Source organism: Schistocerca gregaria, chromosome 6 (assembly GCF_023897955.1).
Source record: "Schistocerca gregaria isolate iqSchGreg1 chromosome 6, iqSchGreg1.2, whole genome shotgun sequence".
Lineage (NCBI taxonomy): Eukaryota > Metazoa > Arthropoda > Insecta > Orthoptera > Acrididae > Schistocerca > Schistocerca gregaria.
Window position 1 is genome coordinate 566,095,106 of NC_064925.1, and position 19,374 is coordinate 566,114,479.

The following is a 19,374-nucleotide window of genomic DNA, read 5'->3' on the forward strand; positions in this document are numbered from 1 at the left end:
AGCCAATTATTAACCTAGCTCGGTTGTTGAGTGTAACCTCCACCCATAATAATTCGCAGGAACTATCCACGTCTAATTCGGTACAGGATAAAGTACTACTAACAGCGACAAACACGCCACCACCGGTTGCATGCAATCTATCCTTTCTGAACACCGTCTGTGCCTTTGTAAAAATTTTGGCAGAATTTATCTCTGGCTTCAACCAGCTTTCTGTACCTAAATCATTCTACTCCACTGAAAACTCCCTTCTTAAAAACCGATAACTGGAAAAAAACTCGTTTTTCGTTGTGAGTAGGAATAAAATAATAATGTGCTTATTCATGTTAACATTAATAATATCCTGTAAACTAACTCGCTGACAGCCTGGCAGAACAGTCACTACTTCGTTATCTACGGATCAGCGCTTACTTGTGGTAGTAACTAGCTTAGACCTAGAAGGCCTTTTTGCTTGTAAAATCGAAAATCACTTGAATATCATACACCAAGAAATATGATAACATCAATTTTTCAATGGGATTGCTAGAAAAACTAGTCCACATAAGAGAAATTCAGTGATGACAAGAAAAAAGGGAGTAAAAATTAGATAGAAAGTGAATTAGACAGAAATGGAATTAGACAGAAAGGTGTTTCGAAGTGAACGTAACGTTGGATACTGACAGTGTTGTAATGTTGGCACGACTCCACTTGCGGATACGTCGTTTCTGAGATACCTTTGCAGTGCGTAGCGCAGTTGATTGTTATGTGGACTATCACATACCTCAAACACTATGGAGATCTTACATCATCTGAAATAACAGTTTCCCAGTACTAGTTTCATATCTCAAAAATATTTGATCTGCGACCTTCTACATGCAGAGATATAGCTAAAGGTTTTGGACCTTACGGCTTCTGAACCTCTTCGTTGTTAAGCCACAGCTCATATACTTAAACAATTTGGATTAATAAAATCAGAACGCTTAAAGCTATAGACTTAAAGGAGATGTCTGACAAAAGGTGACAAGAGGCTCCGTCGAATGATCTACTCATAAAATTCTTCGTAATAATATAGCAGTTAACATTATTATGAAAAAAGAGCCGAAAAAGTAGCTGATATTTAGTGGTGAGCTATGGTTAACAACAAACGTTATAACTCAAAAAGACCACATGTAATAGATTCCGCCATAGTCGAAGTAATACACATGTGTTACGATAGATCATCATTAAGAGATTTAGCTAAAAATTTGTTCATTCATCGCAACAAAAGTAACTAATTACAGACAAACAAAAGGAGAAATGAAAGATCGAAATACACCAAACTGAACTGTCTGAAATGACACTACGAACTGATGTTCAACATTATAAAATTCAGCAATAAATTAATTATTACTAATATTTTAGAAATTATCTTTTTGGCCATAATGCGCCTAAATATTAACGCACAGCTGCAAGTCAGCAATCTGTTACACCAATTAATATAATAAATTTTAATAGTACCTTGCTGAGGGAGTACATGGCTTGAGACTCTTAATGAAAGCCGCAGTCTTCTCTCTTTCAATGAATTTCATCTTTGCCGTGTAACTAAGTCACCCCAAAAAAATAGTTCTCCTCATGTTTTTAATTCGACTCCGATTCTCGACGGAGAGCGCTGGTGTCTTTTGTTACAAACAAAATAATTTTTAAGACAGAATTTTACGTGCCCATTCGATAGTGCTGTCCCAGATTTGTCTAATGTGATATTTGCTTTACCGATATATGTTAACAGGAACAGTAACCAGCACGATGAGCAGTATTTGTTTGGGTTGACTCCATCTAAACATTACAAAAACGAGACTCCAAATATCTCCCGAAACACCAGAGAAAATTCACCTGACGACTCTTAGGAGGTTAAAATAATTTTTTTTATGATTTAACTTACTCAGTTTCTTACCGCATTCACCCTTCTCTCTGGAGAAACACTATCCCAGCAACGAAGAAGCTGTAAAGTCCGATACCCAGAACACACAACTTAGAGTAATATACGAAATACGAACACCTTTACCAAAGTGGGTTCAGTCTGTTCTGTCACTCTACAGTATAGTACGTAACAAATACAAACAGTTCCCTTACAATTTTTTTTTCGACCACCAAGATCGCGGCACAGTGGTGTACAGCGACGCCCTACAGATTGTGTGAAAATCTCCAGAATTTTACGAGTTTGGAGTATCAGTTCCGCTACTGTGATGATCCTAGCAACCAGGAACGGGTGAATATCCACCTGAGTCTTGTAGACTAGGCTCTTCACGCGGCACAAAATGCATAAGAAATCACATACTGTTGACATTAGCGCTTTTGAGCATGAGTTTCATTGCAACACAGATACAAAGATAAATGGGACAAGACATCAAACGAAATGAAATAACTCTGTAACGAGTAGCCAGGGACCGTGGATCCGTTATACCAAGATACGCATAAGCTATCACTGAACAATCTCTGAGAGTTTGTGGAGTTACAGCTCAGTCTTACGAACGGCACGTAACGATATGTCACAAGTGTCAGTCGTGATCTCAACGGTGTTCTGTGTAATTGTGAGTGAATTATGTCTGAGATCAGTGAATTCGAACGTGAGCGAATTTTTGGTGGTCGTATGGTGGGAGCTTCGCTAACCAAGACAGCCGACATATTTGGAGTTTCAAGAGGCACCGTATCGAAGATTCGTGCTACATACGGAAAAAGCGGAAAACATCATATAAAAGTTTGTGTTGAGTAATCGTCAATGAGTAGGATTGTCACGAAAAATTAGGGAACATCTTCAACTTTTGTTGAATCATCAATATACCGTAATATCAGGGAACATCAGCTGCAAAAACATTGCAGTACTGAATGTTGCAGTCGCGAACTCTGTCATCACCGAAACAACACGAAGGGAGCTCCATAACCAAGTAACTGCAGGCTGAACTTGAATTCCAAGACCACTCACCAGTGATGGAAACGCCCGTAACAGGAAAACGCGGTACCGAAGCCATGATGGACTACGGCCTATTGGAAGAAAGTCATTTGGCCGGACGAGTCTTGTTTCACACTTTTTCCAACTTCTGGCCGTGTTTACGTTCCAACAGTATAACAAAGCGGCAGTTCGATGATGATTTGGGCAGCCATGTCTCGGTATATCATGGCCCCCCATGCTCACTTTGTAAGGTCACGCTAATACCAAGAATCATGTAACCATTTTCGCTAGTTATGTCCATCCTATAGTATAATGTTTGCTGTACAACTGTAATGCAGTGTTCGAAGACAAGAGAAACCCTGGTCACTCACTTCGCATTGTGCAAGACTGGTTTTGTGAGCACGAGACTGAATTTCTGCATCTCTAGTGGCAACCACAGGCGCCAGATCTCAATGTTTATGAGTCCTTGCGGTCTACTTTGGAGAGAAGGGAGCGTCATTTCTATATACATATATCATACTTACCTAGAGTTGGCAGTATTCTCCGGAACGAATGTTCTAAGATTCCATGGGAAACCATAAAGGACCTGTATTTATCCATTTCTCTACGACTGGAAGCTGTTTTGAATGACAAGATTTTCCTAAACCGTATCGGGGATGTTTTTACCACAATCTATATATTACTAGCCAATTCAGTCACTTGCTGAAGTGGCCTCTTTGAGTAAGCTTGAACTTGCAGTTGTTCTAGATTTCCCGATGGGCCAATAGTCTTCCCGTTGGAAGATTTTAGTAAATTGGGCTCCAGCTTAGTACTTGTATTGACCTCCTGCCATATTTTCTTCGACCGACATATTCAGCCCACAGCCATTTCAAGGTACCTACTCCGTCCGTTATCTCATTGACCTTTGTCGTCCGTCTGATATCAGTTTCTTAGTTTCTGCCTTTCTGCGTGTACTCAGACACTGAATTTCCCATTCCTCATTAGGCTACTATTAGTTCTTAAAAAAAGAATTTATTTAATTACAATGTCTTGGAGCCAAAAGTTATTAACGGCAGTATACTTTGGTCAAAAACTATTTTCCTTAGCTCAGTCGACATCTCAAGCTTCAACATAAGCCTCCAGCCTAATTTGATGGATCGAAACATTTGTTTTGTCTCCTCTCGTATTTACTAGTTGACCCATTTCAGTTGCATACTTCCAACAGAAATATTTCTCATTCATAATGATTTTGGGTTTTTCATAGTTCATTTGCAGACCAACTTCAGAGGAGACTAACTAAAGTTCACTAAGAAAGGCTTTGGCAGTTATATTTGCCTTACAGAAGTTTAACTTTTATCTTGAGCCTAAGCACTTTCTCCTGGAGACTGATAACCAGGCTTCGAGCTGGGTCCTGGCTAGGCCAAGGAAAAGTGGGCGAATTGCTCGTTGGGCTGTGCTTTTCGCTTTGATGGCAAACATATTGAGGAGTGCGATAAAGCGGTAGCTGACACATTAAGTCGTATGTTCACTGAGAAGCCTTCCGAGGCCCAAAGAGTTGAGCTGCAGTGTATGGTGGGAGCTATAATGTCGCGATATTTGCGAGTTATTTTATCATCTGCAAGAAAAACAGTCAGAAGATCCGGTCTGGGGACCGGTGAGGGAGACGTTAGGGGTAGGGGAGCCTTATTCAGGTTATTGCCTCAGTCGTGGCGTCCTTTGTAAGCAGGTGGCCAAGGACCAGCAGTTAGGGATTTGACTGCCGATGAGTTTGGTACCTATGGTGTTCACGTATTTTCACGAGGCCGTAGTTGGTGGTCATTTAGGCCTTTTTATAACACCTCAGCCAAGGTACGCGAAAGATTTGTTTGGCCCTCACTGTATCGCGACGTGCATCGGTTAGTTGCTAGCTGTCAGGCATGTAAAAGGGCGATGCCCAGCTTGGGTATTTCTCACGGGCTGTTACAATCTGTAAGGGAAGATTATCCTCTTGATAGACGCTTTGTTGACTATATGGGACCGTTGTCGCGCCGCAGAACGGGCAACAAGTATGTCCTGGCGGTAGTTGATGCCTTCTCTGTTCTGCACTTACATAGTCGAAATGTTCATGTCTGTTTGTTATCAGTAAGTACAAGATATTATCTCCACGAGTCGGTTCTCTGTCTAATTGCTCGAGGTAATTTTCGCATAGTAGACTTAGTATAACGTCACTCGATGCTCTGTTCCTACCAGCCATCCTAATCATCTGAGTGTCTCAGTCTATATCTGGTAAATTGAAATCTCCACCTAAGACTATAAGATGCTGAGAAAATTTATGTGAAATGTATTTTAAATTTTCTCTCAGTTGTTCTGCCACTAATGCTGCTGAGTCGGGAGGTCGGTAAAAGGAGCCAATTATTAACCTAGCTCGGTTGTTGAGTGTAACCTCCACCCATAATAATTCGCAGGAACTATCCACGTCTAATTCGGTACAGGATAAAGTACTACTAACAGCGACAAACACGCCACCACCGGCTGCATGCAATCTATCCTTTCTGAACACCGTCTGTGCCTTTGTAAAAATTTTGGCAGAATTTATCTCTGGCTTCAACCAGCTTTCTGTACCTAAATCATTCTACTCCACTGAAAACTCCCTTCTTAAAAACCGATAACTGGAAAAAAACTCGTTTTTCGTTGTGAGTAGGAATAAAATAATAATGTGCTTATTCATGTTAACATTAATAATATCCTGTAAACTAACTCGCTGACAGCCTGGCAGAACAGTCACTACTTCGTTATCTACGGATCAGCGCTTACTTGTGGTAGTAACTAGCTTAGACCTAGAAGGCCTTTTTGCTTGTAAAATCGAAAATCACTTGAATATCATACACCAAGAAATATGATAACATCAATTTTTCAATGGGATTGCTAGAAAAACTAGTCCACATAAGAGAAATTCAGTGATGACAAGAAAAAAGGGAGTAAAAATTAGATAGAAAGTGAATTAGACAGAAATGGAATTAGACAGAAAGGTGTTTCGAAGTGAACGTAACGTTGGATACTGACAGTGTTGTAATGTTGGCACGACTCCACTTGCGGATACGTCGTTTCTGAGATACCTTTGCAGTGCGTAGCGCAGTTGATTGTTATGTGGACTATCACATACCTCAAACACTATGGAGATCTTACATCATCTGAAATAACAGTTTCCCAGTACTAGTTTCATATCTCAAAAATATTTGATCTGCGACCTTCTACATGCAGAGATATAGCTAAAGGTTTTGGACCTTACGGCTTCTGAACCTCTTCGTTGTTAAGCCACAGCTCATATACTTAAACAATTTGGATTAATAAAATCAGAACGCTTAAAGCTATAGACTTAAAGGAGATGTCTGACAAAAGGTGACAAGAGGCTCCGTCGAATGATCTACTCATAAAATTCTTCGTAATAATATAGCAGTTAACATTATTATGAAAAAAGAGCCGAAAAAGTAGCTGATATTTAGTGGTGAGCTATGGTTAACAACAAACGTTATAACTCAAAAAGACCACATGTAATAGATTCCGCCATAGTCGAAGTAATACACATGTGTTACGATAGATCATCATTAAGAGATTTAGCTAAAAATTTGTTCATTCATCGCAACAAAAGTAACTAATTACAGACAAACAAAAGGAGAAATGAAAGATCGAAATACACCAAACTGAACTGTCTGAAATGACACTACGAACTGATGTTCAACATTATAAAATTCAGCAATAAATTAATTATTACTAATATTTTAGAAATTATCTTTTTGGCCATAATGCGCCTAAATATTAACGCACAGCTGCAAGTCAGCAATCTGTTACACCAATTAATATAATAAATTTTAATAGTACCTTGCTGAGGGAGTACATGGCTTGAGACTCTTAATGAAAGCCGCAGTCTTCTCTCTTTCAATGAATTTCATCTTTGCCGTGTAACTAAGTCACCCCAAAAAAATAGTTCTCCTCATGTTTTTAATTCGACTCCGATTCTCGACGGAGAGCGCTGGTGTCTTTTGTTACAAACAAAATAATTTTTAAGACAGAATTTTACGTGCCCATTCGATAGTGCTGTCCCAGATTTGTCTAATGTGATATTTGCTTTACCGATATATGTTAACAGGAACAGTAACCAGCACGATGAGCAGTATTTGTTTGGGTTGACTCCATCTAAACATTACAAAAACGAGACTCCAAATATCTCCCGAAACACCAGAGAAAATTCACCTGACGACTCTTAGGAGGTTAAAATAATTTTTTTTATGATTTAACTTACTCAGTTTCTTACCGCATTCACCCTTCTCTCTGGAGAAACACTATCCCAGCAACGAAGAAGCTGTAAAGTCCGATACCCAGAACACACAACTTAGAGTAATATACGAAATACGAACACCTTTACCAAAGTGGGTTCAGTCTGTTCTGTCACTCTACAGTATAGTACGTAACAAATACAAACAGTTCCCTTACAATTTTTTTTTCGACCACCAAGATCGCGGCACAGTGGTGTACAGCGACGCCCTACAGATTGTGTGAAAATCTCCAGAATTTTACGAGTTTGGAGTATCAGTTCCGCTACTGTGATGATCCTAGCAACCAGGAACGGGTGAATATCCACCTGAGTCTTGTAGACTAGGCTCTTCACGCGGCACAAAATGCATAAGAAATCACATACTGTTGACATTAGCGCTTTTGAGCATGAGTTTCATTGCAACACAGATACAAAGATAAATGGGACAAGACATCAAACGAAATGAAATAACTCTGTAACGAGTAGCCAGGGACCGTGGATCCGTTATACCAAGATACGCATAAGCTATCACTGAACAATCTCTGAGAGTTTGTGGAGTTACAGCTCAGTCTTACGAACGGCACGTAACGATATGTCACAAGTGTCAGTCGTGATCTCAACGGTGTTCTGTGTAATTGTGAGTGAATTATGTCTGAGATCAGTGAATTCGAACGTGAGCGAATTTTTGGTGGTCGTATGGTGGGAGCTTCGCTAACCAAGACAGCCGACATATTTGGAGTTTCAAGAGGCACCGTATCGAAGATTCGTGCTACATACGGAAAAAGCGGAAAACATCATATAAAAGTTTGTGTTGAGTAATCGTCAATGAGTAGGATTGTCACGAAAAATTAGGGAACATCTTCAACTTTTGTTGAATCATCAATATACCGTAATATCAGGGAACATCAGCTGCAAAAACATTGCAGTACTGAATGTTGCAGTCGCGAACTCTGTCATCACCGAAACAACACGAAGGGAGCTCCATAACCAAGTAACTGCAGGCTGAACTTGAATTCCAAGACCACTCACCAGTGATGGAAACGCCCGTAACAGGAAAACGCGGTACCGAAGCCATGATGGACTACGGCCTATTGGAAGAAAGTCATTTGGCCGGACGAGTCTTGTTTCACACTTTTTCCAACTTCTGGCCGTGTTTACGTTCCAACAGTATAACAAAGCGGCAGTTCGATGATGATTTGGGCAGCCATGTCTCGGTATATCATGGCCCCCCATGCTCACTTTGTAAGGTCACGCTAATACCAAGAATCATGTAACCATTTTCGCTAGTTATGTCCATCCTATAGTATAATGTTTGCTGTACAACTGTAATGCAGTGTTCGAAGACAAGAGAAACCCTGGTCACTCACTTCGCATTGTGCAAGACTGGTTTTGTGAGCACGAGACTGAATTTCTGCATCTCTAGTGGCAACCACAGGCGCCAGATCTCAATGTTTATGAGTCCTTGCGGTCTACTTTGGAGAGAAGGGAGCGTCATTTCTATATACATATATCATACTTACCTAGAGTTGGCAGTATTCTCCGGAACGAATGTTCTAAGATTTCATGGGAAACCATAAAGGACCTGTATTTATCCATTTCTCTACGACTGGAAGCTGTTTTGAATGACAAGATTTTCCTAAACCGTATCGGGGATGTTTTTACCACAATCTATATATTACTAGCCAATTCAGTCACTTGCTGAAGTGGCCTCTTTGAGTAAGCTTGAACTTGCAGTTGTTCTAGATTTCCCGATGGGCCAATAGTCTTCCCGTTGGAAGATTTTAGTAAATTGGGCTCCAGCTTAGTACTTGTATTGACCTCCTGCCATATTTTCTTCGACCGACATATTCAGCCCACAGCCATTTCAAGGTACCTACTCCGTCCGTTATCTCATTGACCTTTGTCGTCCGTCTGATATCAGTTTCTTAGTTTCTGCCTTTCTGCGTGTACTCAGACACTGAATTTCCCATTCCTCATTAGGCTACTATTAGTTCTTAAAAAAAGAATTTATTTAATTACAATGTCTTGGAGCCAAAAGTTATTAACGGCAGTATACTTTGGTCAAAAACTATTTTCCTTAGCTCAGTCGACATCTCAAGCTTCAACATAAGCCTCCAGCCTAATTTGATGGATCGAAACATTTGTTTTGTCTCCTCTCGTATTTACTAGTTGACCCATTTCAGTTGCATACTTCCAACAGAAATATTTCTCATTCATAATGATTTTGGGTTTTTCATAGTTCATTTGCAGACCAACTTCAGAGGAGACTAACTAAAGTTCACTAAGAAAGGCTTTGGCAGTTATATTTGCCTTACAGAAGTTTAACTTTTATCTTGAGCCTAAGCACTTTCTCCTGGAGACTGATAACCAGGCTTCGAGCTGGGTCCTGGCTAGGCCAAGGAAAAGTGGGCGAATTGCTCGTTGGGCTGTGCTTTTCGCTTTGATGGCAAACATATTGAGGAGTGCGATAAAGCGGTAGCTGACACATTAAGTCGTATGTTCACTGAGAAGCCTTCCGAGGCCCAAAGAGTTGAGCTGCAGTGTATGGTGGGAGCTATAATGTCGCGATATTTGCGAGTTATTTTATCATCTGCAAGAAAAACAGTCAGAAGATCCGGTCTGGGGACCGGTGAGGGAGACGTTAGGGGTAGGGGAGCCTTATTCAGGTTATTGCCTCAGTCGTGGCGTCCTTTGTAAGCAGGTGGCCAAGGACCAGCAGTTAGGGATTTGACTGCCGATGAGTTTGGTACCTATGGTGTTCACGTATTTTCACGAGGCCGTAGTTGGTGGTCATTTAGGCCTTTTTATAACACCTCAGCCAAGGTACGCGAAAGATTTGTTTGGCCCTCACTGTATCGCGACGTGCATCGGTTAGTTGCTAGCTGTCAGGCATGTAAAAGGGCGATGCCCAGCTTGGGTATTTCTCACGGGCTGTTACAATCTGTAAGGGAAGATTATCCTCTTGATAGACGCTTTGTTGACTATATGGGACCGTTGTCGCGCCGCAGAACGGGCAACAAGTATGTCCTGGCGGTAGTTGATGCCTTCTCTCACTTTGTGTGGTTGATATCGGCCCGTGGCGATGCAGCTGACATTACTGGTCGACAGTTTCTTACAATAATGTCATGGTTTGGACCACCGACGTCCTTGGTGAGTGATAATGCTCCGGCCTTTTTGTCGAGGAGTTTTAAGGCCTTTTGTTTCAACCACGGACTCAAGCATATCACCACCACACCTTATTACCCAAAGGCGTCCTTCGGGGGAAGGGTCAACCGCAACTTAAAGGCGGGCTTGACGATATACTATTCGATGTCGCCAAGTAGATAGGGTTTGAGTCTTCCCTGGCTTAATCAGGCATTTAATTCCGCCCAACATGAGACCACTAGTATCACACCTAATGCGTTAATGTTTGCGTATTCGGTTAATTCTCCCCTCTCGAACTTGTGGAGAATTAATGATTTGTTGCTGATGACGATCACCCCTGAAGCTTTGAGAGAAAATTGCCAGAAGGCTAAAAATAATATATACCTGTCGCATAAGAGGCAGGCAAACTGGTGCAATAAAGGGCGGAAATCCTTTTTGGGAAAGATTGGCGATTTAGTCTTCATCCGCAATTTGGTCGCTCCCATTGCTCAGGAGGTAAAGAGCAAGTTTAAGCCGAGATACCAGGGGCTGTGCCGAATTTCTAAGATCCTTAGTCCCATGAATTTCATAGTAAAGGAACTTAGGTCGGGTAAGGTTTACACGGTACACTTGAGCCAGGTTAAGTTGTTTTGAGGGTCGCTCTTTTGGCGGGTGATTCTCGAATAGGCGGGCGAGGCTGAGCCGTGGCGGCTGGCGCTAGGGAGTTCTACTTGCATCGCTGATCACGATATTCGGCTGTCTCTCTGTCTTTGACTGCTTCCCCCGGCGGGTTATTTCCGGGTGAACGTGTGACGGGAGTGTCACCAGTCGGCGTTCATCGAGCCAACTTGTGTTGAAAACAAGCCGGCGTCCCTAACTGTGGTGCATGGGCCTCGCCGTGCTCGCCTCCCTTCTCTTTTGTCACGTCGGATGTACGGGTGCCGAATACTGGGCGCCTTGACGTGCAACATTGTGTTGGGTTCCTCTTCTCAAGCTGAACAGCTGTACAACTCGTAATTTTCAAGCTCCAAGTCATTATGTGTTCAACTGAAAAGATTGTTGAAACTTATTCGGGCATGGGTAGCTGCCAGAGATGGTTCTGAATTTAGTTCCACAGTGGCTATATTAAGGAGGCTCATGTTCCTCATTTCGTTTCTCATCATTTGTGGAGTGTGTTTCTGAAGTGGATTTCATGCAAGTTCTAACTTGTTTTAGGACGGACTGACCGGTTGGGAACTGGTTGCCGTTGTGTGCGCGCCCTGCAGCCATACACTTAATGGTTTAATCATTTGTCACGGCTGGAATCGCTATGTTTATTTAATGTTGAAAGTGACTTAAGGCAGCAGCAAGTGACCTCTATGTTTCCTGCTAATTTACTGGGTGATGGGCACTGTTGGAGTATTGCTCCATACGAATTTGTGCGCATGCTTATTATATATTCCAGTGTTGCCTCGTTTTCATGGAAATCTATTTGTGCTGCAGGCCATATGTTAAGTCTGCTCGGCCGTTCGGAATGGCCGAGCGGTTCTAGGCGCTACAGTCTGGAACCGCGCGACCGCTGCGGTCGCAGGTTCGAATCCTGCCTCCGGCATGGATGTGTATGATGATGTCCTTAGTTAGGTTTAAGTAGTTCTAAGTTGTAGGGGACTGATGACCCCAGAAGTTAAGTCCCATGCTGCTCGAGCCGTTGTTACGCCTGCTCGTCCCCTGGCGTCGGGGCGGTTATGGATTCCTGGCAGGACCGCTCATTGTGAGGCCGGTCGGACTGTATATAAATATGTATACCGCCTGCCTGTGAGCCTGTGCACAAGCCGTGGGGAGTGAACGCTCGTATTGCCTGCAGTCTGTAGCGTTATGCTTCGAGATACTGCTGTTGGTCTTAATGCTGTTCTCTGATGTTAAGTGAGGCCACTTTGTTAATATTATCCTTTCTGTAAGTCGTTTTACTGGTTATTACTAGCCATTCTTATTCATCACTTACGTTAATCATTTGTGTATCTTTAATGAATATGCAACTTGTTATCGTTCTTGTGTGCCTCCCCCAGAGGCTCAGCATTCACTTGCTGAGTACGGGCTTGGCGACCCCGGGGTCCTGAGCTGGGGACTGGTCTGCGCCGCCAGTCTCCTGTCACCGTAACCCCCGTACATGCTTCAGCGACCACCGTACGGCGCGGCGGTGAAATGTTGTGTGCTGCGGGGAGTGGTCGTCTTGGCTTGACCGCCTGGATTGCGAGGAAGGCCAACCTCTATTAAAAAAAAAAAAAAAAAAAAAAAAAAAAACTCAATCTTTCGGTGTGCTCCGCGCCTAGAAGATGCATGACTGTTGAAGTAGAACAGTCGCAAGCGGGCAACCTCTGGGGCACCTGTCGCACCCCACTTGTATAAGGCTTACTCAGGCACGCGGGGCTGCTCGTGGGACCGCAATGGACCCTTCGACCTCTAGATTTCCCCCTACCAGTGGCTTGGGTGGCCCATCGAAAAAGCGGCTACGCGCTGCGAGTCCTCCAGCGCCTGGTGTTGCTAGAAATTTAACAGACTGTAGTAACGGAGCACATGCTGATAACCAGAATGTGTTTTTGATTATTAAAAGGATGGAGGGTAGCTTTGAGAGGGTTTCTCCCTTTTACATCCACAAGGGTCTTGAGGGAATTGCAGGAACGCTGAAATCTGTAAAGCGACTTCTGGTTCCCGTCAAGTCGCTTCCCTTCGGAAAGCAACTTGTCTCGGAGAGTACGCTATCGAGACCGAGCTCCACTCCACGTTGAATTACAGAAAGGGTGTTGTGACAAGTAGGGACTTGGTGGATATCCCCGTAGACTAATTAAAATCTGAGTGGGCTGACGAAGGTATTGTTGACGTGCAGCATATTATGAAACGAGTCGATGGGGACCTCGTCATATCTGACTCGTTTATTCTCACGTTCAGTTGCCCGAGACTCCCAGAGCATGTTAAAGCGGGGTTCTTACGTTTGCCAGTGCGGCCATATTTCCCCAACCCAATGTGCTGTTTTAAATGTCAGCGCTTTCGGCATGCTACGTTGGGGTGCAATGGGATAGCCATTGTGGTAAATGTGGTCAGCCTGCCCATGACGGAGACGATTGTTCATCGCCTGTGAAGTGCGTGAATTGCTCTGGGAGTTACCCTGTCTGGAGCCGGATCTGCCCCATTATCTCGAAGAACGGAAGGTACAGGAGATTAAAACATCTAAGCGCATCCCCTATGGTGAGGCCAAGAAGCTCTTTAAGGCCGTGCAACCTCCTGTGTTTTCAACATCTTTCGCTTCCGCTCTCAAAAAACCGGTACAACTGGCCACTGTTGCTACGCAAACGGAGGTTGCTAGTGTTAGCACTAATACCTGCGCTTGCCAATGCACTTGTGCTGCTGCGGTTGTTTTGCAACCTGCGGCTCTCCCCGCTACATCGGACAAGGCCGTGGTTGCTGACATTGGGGTACTTCCTGCCTCTCCCCATATGGCGCCTTCTGCCCAGGTGAGTAAAGCTCCAACTGTTGACAAGGCTCTGCATTCTAAGCCCCCCAAGACAAAGCCTCAGAAGGTGAAGGTTTTGCTACCTGTGGACACTAGTCAGCATCGGTCCGATGACGAGGCCATCGTACTGTCTGACATCTCCCGTGGGTCGTCATCGGAGCTTATGGACATTGATGTTGACCGGGGCGATCTTCTCGCCCCAGGAATAAATCTCTGGCCAGTACGGGCTCACCTCCAAAGTACAGAGGCAGGGTGAAAGTTCAGCCACCCTGATCACTGGCTTCCATATTACAGTGTAACCTGAATGGCTTCAGGAAGCATGTGGCCGAATTACAACTCCTTATACGAGAGTGCCCCTTGTGCTTATGTTTCCAAGAGACACAATTTCGGGCCACTGATGCTCCTTCCTTACGGGGCTATACCATATATTGAAAAGATGATCTGACGGGGGAGAGGGCAAAGGGTGATGTTGCAGTTTTTGTCCGTGACATGCACCCCTCCTCTGAGCTCCCTCTCGTCACCGACTTGCAAGCAGTTGCAGTTGACATTCTTGTGGGTCGGAGGCTCACAGTCTGTTCAGTTTATTTACCACTTCAGGATGCGATAGACTCTGAGGCTCTCACGGACCTTATTAGCCAACTCCCACGCCCATTTCGTCTTCTGGGGGACTTCAACGCTCATAATGTCTTATGGGGCTCTCCAACTACTTGCCCCAGGGGTCGCATTCTGGAAAGCCTCATGCTGTCTGAAGAACTGTGCATCCTCAACTCTGGTGCTCCCACTCATTTCTGTACTGCTTCCGGGTCGTCATCGGCTATTGACCTTTCCTGTTGCTCTCCAGCACTTGCGGATTCTGCTCTGTGGGAGGCTGCTGCTGACCTCCATTCTAGTGACCACTTCCCCCCTTTGGATTCGCCTCCTGGATGAGGCTGTGGCATTACCACTGCCGCCCCGGTGGCACCTCTGCAGAGCTGACTGGACACTTTTCAGCCAACTGGCTGTTTTGGAACACCGTGCCAGCGTCCACGAATGGGTTGACCATGTTACAGCCGTGATCTCCCATGCTGATGAATTGTCAATCCCACGGTCATCCGGTCATCCCAAGAGGCGTCCTGTCCCTTGGTGGACCACTGAGTGCCCCTCAGCCATCCGCGCCCGCCGTGCAGCACTGCGCCGCTTCAAGTGCCGTCCCTCAGCTGACAATCTTGCGGCCTTTGGGTGGCAAGGGCCAGAGCGCGGCGAGTGATTAAAGAGAGCAAACGCCGGTCATGGCAATCGTTCTTGAACTCCATCTCTCGATCCACTAGTTCTACGAAGTATGGGAAGCCATGAGGAGGGTTTCAGGGAAACTCAGCCAGCTACCTGTCACGGCATTGCTGCATCAGGGATGTCTCCTCATGGCGCCGAGAGACATTGCCCAGACACTGGCCATGCATTTTGCGGACTCTACCGCCACTATTAACTGTGATCCAGATTTCTGCCGCTACCGCACTGCCATCGAGAGGGGTCACTTGGACTTCCGGTCTCTAAATTCTGAACCCTACAACTGCCCCTTCACAATGTGGGAACTGGATTCTGCGCTGTCTGTGGCTCATGATAATGCGCCTGGTCATGATCAAATCCGGTACAGCATGCTGCGGCACTTGTTGCTGCCATCCAAGGAAGTTCTCCTGAACTGTTTTAATATGATATGGTTATCCGGCACGTACCCTGACTCGTGGAGGGAGGCGATTTTGATTCCGCTCCTCAAACCAGGGAAGGACCGAACGCATCCCAGTATTTATCGGAGTATTGCTTTGACGAGCTGTGTTGGGAAGACGTTGGAACTCATGGTCAACCGCCGCCTGGTTTGGCTGCTCGAGACCAGGCAGCGCCTTAGCCCCTCTCAGTGTGGCTTTCGGAGATGTCGTTCCACTATAGACAACTTGACCCTGCTTGAGGCCGCCATCCAGCAGGCCTTCCTACGTAACCAGCATTGTCTAGGGGCCTTCTTTGACATTAATAAGGCGTATGACACTACTTGGCGCCGCCTTATCCTCAATCAACTACACGAGTTGGGCTTTCGTGGCCGTCTCCCCATCTTCATTCGGTCCTTTCTTTCTCACCGCCTCTTTCGGTATCGGGTTGGTAATGTGCTAACTGATTTGTACGTGCAGGAGAATGGTGTTCCTCAGGGCAGCGTTTTAAGTGTCACCCTCTTTGCCGTCGCTATTAACAGTATCACGTCCACTATCCGGAGTCCTGCCCAATGCTCCTTGTTTGTGGACGATTTTGCTGTTTTCTGTTCTTCCTCCAGTCTTGTCACTGCTAGTCGTCTGTTGCTGCTTACGATAAAGCGCTTAGAGGCATGGACTGCAAAGACGGGTTTTACCTTTTCTGCAGACAAATCTGTGTGTGTTCATTTTAATCGTTCTCGGCGTCCTTTTACCTCCCCTAAATTGCGTCTGAGGGACACCGTTCTTCCTTTTAGAAACACTGTGAGGTTCCTGGGCCTCACTTTTGATTCCAAGTTGTCGTGGTTGCCTCACTTTAAAGACCTAAGCTGCGGGCCCTGAAGGCACTGAATATTTTGAATTGTCTGAGCCATCGGTCCTGGGGAGCAGATCGGGAGCGTCTGCTGCAGTTTTATAGGGCTTTCGTCCGATCGCGTCTTGACTATGCTTGCACCGTGTGTGGGTCAGCAAGGCCTTCGTATCTGAAGATCCTTGACGCAGTACACCATGAGGGTATCAGGCTGGCCTTCCTTACCAGTCCCATCCCCAGCCTGTGTGCTGAGGCAGGGGAACCGCCGCTCGCCACCCGGCGGAAACTCCTCATGGTGCGACGGGTGTGTCATTTCCTTGCCTGTCCTACCTCCCCTGCGTTCCCTACCGTTGCCCGACCGCCTATGGTCTCTTTTCCAGTCGTCCCAGGGCAACGAGACCATTTGGGATTCGTGCCAAGCATTTGCTTGAGTCCCTTGGTGTGGAGCATGTGGCCCCCCAACGACAAGGTTTTACTCGCCAGCCTCCCTGGTGGCTCCAGAGGCCCAGCATCCCTCTAGACTTGTCGGAGAACCGGAGGAGCTGCACTCCAGCGTTTGTTTTTACCTCCTTATTTTACGATATTTTAAACCAGCATCCGGACCATGTACCTGTATTCACAGGTGGCTCTAAACAGGGGGGCTCTGTTGGTTGTGCTGTTGTTTTCCCTGATCGAGTCGTCAAGTTGCGGCTTCCTGCGGTGTTTACCATCCCTGATGCCGAATTGTTTGCAATCTTGCGGGCATTGGAGCAGATGAGATGTGTTCCCAGTCTTAAGTTCCTCATCTGTTCTGACTCCCTGAGTGCCCTTCAGACCATGCACCACTTGTACCCAGTGGATGCGGTAGTCCAGAACATCCATGATGCCCTACTCCACCTGCAACGGCAGGGGAAGGAGGTTTCTTTCTGCTGGGTGCCGGGGCACGTGGGTATTAGGGGAAACGAACTGGCGGATGTGGCTGCAAAAGATGCATGTTCCCTCCCTCACGTTGTTGAATGTGCCGTCCCCCTCCATGCTGTAACCTCCCTTTTGCGTTTTCGTGTTATGCATCAATGGGAAGAGGAGTGGCTGGCAGTTTCTGACAATAAGCTGCGTCTGGTAAAGGCCACTACGCGAGCATGGCGTACGTCCTACCAGTCATACAGGCGGGATGAGGTTCTCCTCACTCGCCTCCGCATCGGGCACAGTCCCTTAACGCACGATTTTTTACTCCGGCGGGAGGACCCCCCAATCTGCAATGCTTGTGGCGTCCAGATTACTGTCCGCCACATTTTACTTGACTGTCTTTTATTCTCTGACCAGAGGGCGGTGGTTTATTTGCCACCGGATTTGCCCTCTATTTTGCAAGACGATGCAGCGACTGTGGTTAAGGTCTTACGGTTTTGTGTCCTGTCCAATCTGTTGCCTCGGATTTTAGGGAGAGGGTTTTAATGTGCTGCTGGGTGACTGGCTCACCCAGGTTTTAGGTAAGAGGTCCGCCAGTCACGATTACCTCCTTGTTTCCCTTCGGTTTCTGTTCTCTTTTCCTTGTGTTTCCTTTCCTTTTTTAGTGTGTTTCTTCTCCTCTTGTTTTGCCTCTGTATGTGCGCATTTGGAACTGCGTCAGGTCTGCGTCTTTTTAGCCATTCTCCTTGATCGCTGTTCGTCTTAGTCCCTTCACTGCATGTGTTCCTGTTTTTATGTGCTTGGGCGCTGATGACCGCGCTGTTTAGCGCCCGTAAACCTCAAACACACACACACTCCTGTGTGCCAGTTTTGCGACCTTCCGTTGGCCCACTTTGCATTTTTAGTAAAACCATGTTTCACTGTGAACCATTATGTGGGCAGTTTAGTTTTATTAGGCTTTAAGATCTTTGTGTCTTAATGAAGTTCTGGCATTATGTGGTGGCGTAACTTTGGGTTGGAAGTGTATAATGTTACTAGCCATTTGAGATAAGGTTAAACTAGAACGATTGTTTATTATTGATTATTCACCGTGCCTACTGTCTACTAGATTGTGGATGCAAAAGATGATTCTTATTCATGTTTATGTAATTCATTTAACGTGAGAATTTGTATATTACTTCAGTAAGACGGTAAATGTCCGAATTGTAGTTTATAATAAAGTCTGTTTTGAGTGAAATTAAAATTGTAAAACAATGACAAGCATGTCCATCACCAGTGATCCGAGATTCCTATTTTCTTTAAATAACTGTGGTGAGATTGTAATTTTCATTTTGTAACGAACCAAATAGTACCACGGTTCATTTCGGTTAACACGATCTGAGCGCTTAACTAGTGGTCATTGATACATCACCTCCGTCTTGGTTCTTTTTAGCTAGAAACAGTGTAGGGAGTGTGACAGAACTGTCCATTATATAAAACAATATACCCAACTTAACGTTATCCGTTGCATTGTGCAAGCACTCACATATCGATAGTAATAATCTGAAGGCGAAAAATGGGAAGCGCGATTGCAAGCAATGTTGCGAGACGAGGTCTGTCTGCGAGTGTGGAAGAGCAGTGTCGGTGGAGAGATGGGAGACAAAAGACGTGTCACGCTGCCCTCACGTTGGTGATGGCAGACGTTACCACACTCAAGGCCTGATTTCGTTTATATAGCCAGGAGAGATTTAGATGTCTTAACTACGCTTTAAGATGGAATTCAAGGTAAAATTCGCAAGCATAGCGCGAAACCAATCGTAGTGTTAGACCCGTGATTGTTAGTCCGAGTTTGCAATAATCCCATGTTTTGCTTGTCAGTGAAAGAAACCCCCTTACCTTCCAAATAATCATAATTATTCTCCGTATCTAAATAATATTCTGTGGTTACTAAATGTTAATGTGACTTTGAAATTGAAATAATTTGTTAACCTGGCACTCATACTTTATTGACACGTACGTCACTTGTCATTGTCATTATTAATATTTATTCATGGCGATTCTGAAGTTTTAAATGTACTTAATGAAATCCCTTCTCAAAAGTTATTTAGTTGTTAGCAAAACCCAAGCAAACTCCTTTTTAACAAGACCCAAGAAAATACCCTTTGATTAAAGTCATTATTAATAACAATAAGCTTTAGCCGCTGT